The following is a 6,000-nucleotide window of genomic DNA, read 5'->3' on the forward strand; positions in this document are numbered from 1 at the left end:
TGTTTTATTATATAAATACAACTGTATGAAAATTTATAAAATTCTCTTGTAAAGTTGTATCCAAGTGGCAGTATAGTCTCTGATAATAATGTATACAAAGTTGGCTTGCCATCAAGACTGATGCCCCGTAATATTGATGCAAAGTCAGTTGTGCTGAGGTATTTTAGACTCTTGTTGAATTGTAACATCCACCTAGTAGTGTTGTAGACAAATCTAGGACCCTAGTGTAATTTTCCCGATTCATGCCCTTATATAGGTATAACTTATTATATCCTTATATAGGCATAAGAATCATAACCATATTTAGACATACTCAATGCAGTCCAAATACGGCATGGCTACTTCCACAAGTTCCTAGAATCCACAACGAATTCTTGGAGAAACTAAACTTCAGCAGTCCGGGACTTCCCCCTGCTTAAGTATTGATTTGTCCAAGAACTCATGGAGTTTTCAAAGAACTGCGAGTTCTTAGTGAGGTTATTAAGTCCAATCTTACGTCAAACTCTGCACCTTCCAGGTATAAATATACCCACATCTGCCCTAGCAAATGCACGGTGGTTTGGAGCAGATCGACTAACTACTTGCCCGATGCCCTGCTGTAGTGAGTGCCGAAGGAAGCCGACCCTCCAGCTGACGCACTGAGAAAGACGCTGTCTTTTCTCCTGCCGAGAAATCCAGCTCCTTGCCGGTTTCTGGGAGATCGAGTCCTGAGAGAGAGATACAAGACCTCCTTCATTCTAAAACCAAGGTATGGAGCTCATTAGACCCTTAGAGAAATCTTGGATAGATTCTTGGCAAAAAATACTGAACTTAAGCTACACCTCACTTACTTCTTCCCTCGTACTAGACTTAGGTCAGGTACACCGGGGTAGGAGTATTTTAGAAGCACCAGTTAAGTACTTTTAGTCGTTATTTATCATTGTATGTATTTTATCCGTTTTATGTATCTTATGGCTTAGAAACCATATCATGCTTTTACAGTTGTATTTCATAATACTCTTTTTACTGTACGCAATTTACTTTATAACAAGTATTGCCATTGTAGCAATTCACTTCTCTTGCATGAGAAAGAAGACTGCTCAATAAATAACCTTTTTTATTGAAAACACCCGTCTCACTATTTCTCTGCAAATCCTGGTGAAACGAAGCATGCACAATTGACTGAGTGAAATAGCAATCTATTGTTTCCGCAACTCTAGAGATATATTTCTTATTCTTGGGGAACAAAGTTGTCATGTTTATGCGGTTGTCAGAATCTAATCCCTTCTTGTGAATTCGAGAAAGTTTCTAGTGACCTTTGAGCTAGCTGGCATTCACAATTAAGTCTAACATATTCAATAGTGACCTAGTCGACTTCAGTCCTACGTCTAAACTATTGTTTATGTTATTCCAATGCGCAGAGCCTATTGGGAATATAGGAACTACACTACAGTAGGTACTGTTGTTTGTATCATGTCCACATTGTAGGCAGACACAAACGCCGAAATTGTGCACTATTTATATTAAGCATGATGTAGGTGAAGATATTACAGCAACCAATGTACAAGCTGCAGTAGGTGCTTAGAAGTAGAGTGACATAGAGGGCAATAAACACTCCACTTACTCTGTCACTAGCTTAGTACAGACGGACGCCAAAGGCTTCGTACATGATGAAGCATCAGAGTGCACCCTCTTTCTGCGTCCCTTGGGCATTTTGGCTTTTGTTCTACAGAAGAGGCTGCAGACACTTCCATAGTCCTTTATGTAGTGTGGATCACGTAGGAGAGATTCTCAGCGGGCATTCTTTCCTTTGTATTGGGCATGGCCACATTCAAATGTGGGAATACCTTTTGTCTTGCGACTGCACTGTATTATTGACACGGGCGAAAAGGCAAACAAGCAGTTAGGAGGCGCACTGATTGTATACCACCACCTGACAGGATGGTGATAGACCCCAACCACCTGCAGGGGAAACGTGCCACCTCGTTTAATAGCTGCCAGACGCTTTACTTTGTAAGCAGACTGGTGGTTTACAACTATACCTACGTTGGGGCACCACATGCTTTTTCCAGCATAATCTGGTGTACTTCCCCTGTGTGACATGACAGCACCCACTGAAGACTGCACCGTTGTGTAGTCTGGGACAGTGCACGTTCCCTGTAATTCTGAACTGGCCTTTAAATACGGTACTATTTTGTGTGCCTATTTTATTCAGGTATACAAAGAATGTGGTACTACTTGTATACTAAGGTGCATAATGAGATTACGTAGATTACACCTCTGCGTGCCTAATGCTGCCATTTGCATTTCAAGACCAGTGATGTGATTAATGTGGCTTTATGAAGTTCAACGGCATTGGGTGTTCCCGACCTGTCTGATACTTGCATATGGAAAAGACGGGTCATTTGGAACCTAAAGATAGATAAACATATTCATAGGTCACGATTTAAGTCTGCATCTAAAACAAAACTGTAAATTAGGAGAGGTGATAAGTGAGATGTTAAAAGGCAGCCGCTTATCGAGCTGCATTTGTGCATAGACCTCCCTATATTATGAGATCTATTCCTGCTTCAGTCCTTAATTGCAATGAATACTTTAATACCCAGGCATGAAGTCATTGTCGAGCTGTTTAAATAATCCACCTGTCTCCCCACCTCTTCCCCACTGCATCCTTATCCAGTGGCCTAGCCAGTGTGCCCTGGGCCCTAAGGCAAGAAAGGAAATGTGACACCTGCCCTCTGTTTGGACTGTGGAAAACAGCAATAATCATTGTTCTGTGGGCCCCTCAGGCCTCTGTTTGAACTGTGACAAACAGCAGTTATCAGGGTTCAGTGGGTCTTTAAGGCATCTGGGACCTGGTGCCACTGTACCTGCTGCACTAATGGGAAGCTAAGCCCCTGCCCTTAACAGCTTCTATTCTAGCCCCACTGGTGAACTGAACCAGCCAAGTACTGATCTGGAAATATCTGCAGCCATGCAGCCGCCTCTTCGACTAAAGAGATTTAAGTCGCATGAAAGCAGCATGCGGGAAACAACTATTTTCTGAAGCAGTCAACCAACCAGTCTGTTCCAACCTGAATCCATTTAACACTAGGGACGAAAAAACGGTTCATCGTCATATCTTGCTTATCAAAAGGGTAAAACAGATTCATCTAACATTACAGTGTACCACATAAAAAAAAATTGTGATTATGTGTACAAATTAAAACTAACATGCATATAGAAAGGGGAGCCTTTGGCCAAAATAGCCATTTTTCTACCCATACTTCTAACGCATCTTTTACCAAAAAAATGCTAACTACATTGTCATCCGGAAATAGTCATTAGCGCCTACTCATAAGCAAATGACATTTAAAATTCTCTTTCACTTCAAGCTTTCAAAAATAAATTGATATAAAAGCAGTATTGAATTTTTTGACATTGTGTACTCTTACCAAAATTTAGAGCATCAATTTTATATGACACGCCATAGAAAAAAGGATTTCTTTATATATACTAAACCTCCAGAAACATTTGATTAACCAGTAATAAAGTCATGTCTAGCTTAGTTAGTTTATAGTCTTCTTTTTTAAGAGAAATTATTTCACATTGTTACTGGACCTGCATGGCTAAACACTTATAAGGTCCCAAAGGCGAGACCTATTGGCTATGACAATACTGGTTATTGAGTGAGTACAATGAGCAGCAACACTTTTGATTAGGTCCTAAAGAAAGCCGCAAACACCTCTTTGGAGGGTTAATAGGCTGAAACATGTTGACCTCCTATTAACTTTCACTCTGCTGCCCCCACTACCCTGAGCTCATTTTTGTGGTATTTCGTATACCATTCTCTATAACAAAACATGCCTGAACTCCTCCCTCTCAGTGAGGGGGCTGTCCCCTGTACTGTAACTTGGAAGCATGCAACTATGGTGGGTGAGGGAAATCTTCCCTTTAAAGGGATATTTAATCTTAGCTAGGTCTTCATTTGCAGCAGTAATCCTCATAGACACAAGGGTTTCTTGATTGTGGTAGAAATACATTTTTTACCCCTTCATTGTATGTTTAAGCACAGACCATTGCTTGAAATGTTGTGATCAATGTAGGAAAAATACTCTGTGCACTGAGAAAATGTGTTAAAATAACGGAAAGTTGATAATTGCATTTAATACCTTCTCATACCTGGATTTAGCTAGAAGAGAAGTCTGTTAATTCTAGCAGATTTTTGATACCAAAAGGTATAAGAAATTAGGGGATCTTTATCTGATATCTTTATCAGTAAATTATCTGAAATTATTGGACATAAACGTTTGCAAGTATTATTTCTAAAGATAAAGGAAGTTCTATATTTGTCTTTTCTAAACTAACCCCAGTGTGTATGACTACAACAACCACCTCTCTCAAATCAATATTGTGCTTAGTTTAGTGAGAAAGCTAAATGATCTAGGAGAAACCAGGACTGCACGTCTGTATTTTTCTTAGGAAGCTTTAAGGTAGAGAGTGAAAACACTTTTTAGAATGCCCCAAAAATTGTGATAAAGATATTTCAATATGTTTGACAAAAAGAATAGGTACATTTCATGACAATATTGAAATGGAAAATAAAATAATGGAAACAAATATTTACACCACATGACAAAAATATTAGAGACTACATTTCAGCAATATGTAGGAAATTCTGAGGTTCATGTATTAATAATCCATTTGTTAAAAGTGGTTGCTTGTGGAGTCAGCACACTACTGTGTCTGTGATGGCTTTTAAGTAAAGGCATTTTTAATGCACCCCATTTTACTTTCAGATTCACAAATGTCCCCTTGGGTTACTACCTCCTGTTACTGTTTTTCAGCCCACGTATGGTTTCAAAGCTTAATACATACCTTACGGATGTATGACGTATTTAGAAGGGACACTATTAACATTCCCCTTCCAAATTCTTAATTGTTAAATGGGCTTAGTACCTTTCAAAAAGGGGTTTAGCATTTGCAAACTCTGTGAATTACCGAACCAGTGGATTATTGAATATTAAAACCCTTGGTACATGAGTCAATTGTTCTCAATTCCCTCCAAATTAAGTTTGATAATATAGTTATTTGAATGATAACTGGTGCACGTACCTATTTTGTGTTAGTGTTGCTTCAGATCAAATAATAACCATCACACATAACTCTTACACTATGCTTAAAGACAGAATTTCTGACATCCAGCTTTAATGTTTTGTTAAATATATTTGCAAATGTTGTCACTTAAACAGGAAAGAATCTAAACCGGTCTCTGGACATACAATAGGTTGTAATCATAATCTTTCGATGCATTTTCTGAGTTTCAGGAACAATGTGTGTCATCTGTGTTTACTCTAAACCACTATAATAAACATATTCAATGCTTTTAGATTTGATCTGTTTGTACTGGTTTCTATTGCAGACAATGATCTAGATTTAGACCAAGGATCAATTCCAGCCATGGTTGACGGAGTAGCACATTGGCATCAGGAGGGAGAGATTTGGGCAGGTGATTGGGGATACATGTAAAGTTGGAAGTAGGGGGAACAACGCATGTACATTGTGTGGACTGTGACCCCTGGAGTTATTGTGAGTGATACCGTGCTACCCTGTAAATGAATCCCCTAGTGATTATTATCAACAAACTTTATTCGGTTTTATAAAAGAAAACCATAAAAGTCATACATAAAATGATAAAACATTTTCCAAGGTACAGATTGACAAATATTATATGTACAAGTTAATCAAAACACAAGATAAAAATTCATGAATTACAGTACAGAAGTTAATCGCAGCTTGACCTGAGTCTAACAGCGAACCGTAAAACGTAAAGCGTATGAGGTTAAGCTGAAACCGGGTCATTGAAAATGATCATGGATGCTTTTAAGCCCTAGAAGATAAGGTTCGCTGGTTGGTACAGTTTTTAGCACGATGTACATACGCACACTAGGCTTACACAGCTCATTTCCCTCTCTATCACAGTGGCTCGAAAGCGCCGACGCCGAAGACTTTGTCACCCACTGCTAAACCCAGGCCCAACGG

The sequence above is a fragment of the Lissotriton vulgaris genome, unplaced genomic scaffold, assembly GCF_964263255.1.
Source record: "Lissotriton vulgaris unplaced genomic scaffold, aLisVul1.2 SCAFFOLD_2418, whole genome shotgun sequence".
NCBI classification, from domain to species: domain Eukaryota; kingdom Metazoa; phylum Chordata; class Amphibia; order Caudata; family Salamandridae; genus Lissotriton; species Lissotriton vulgaris.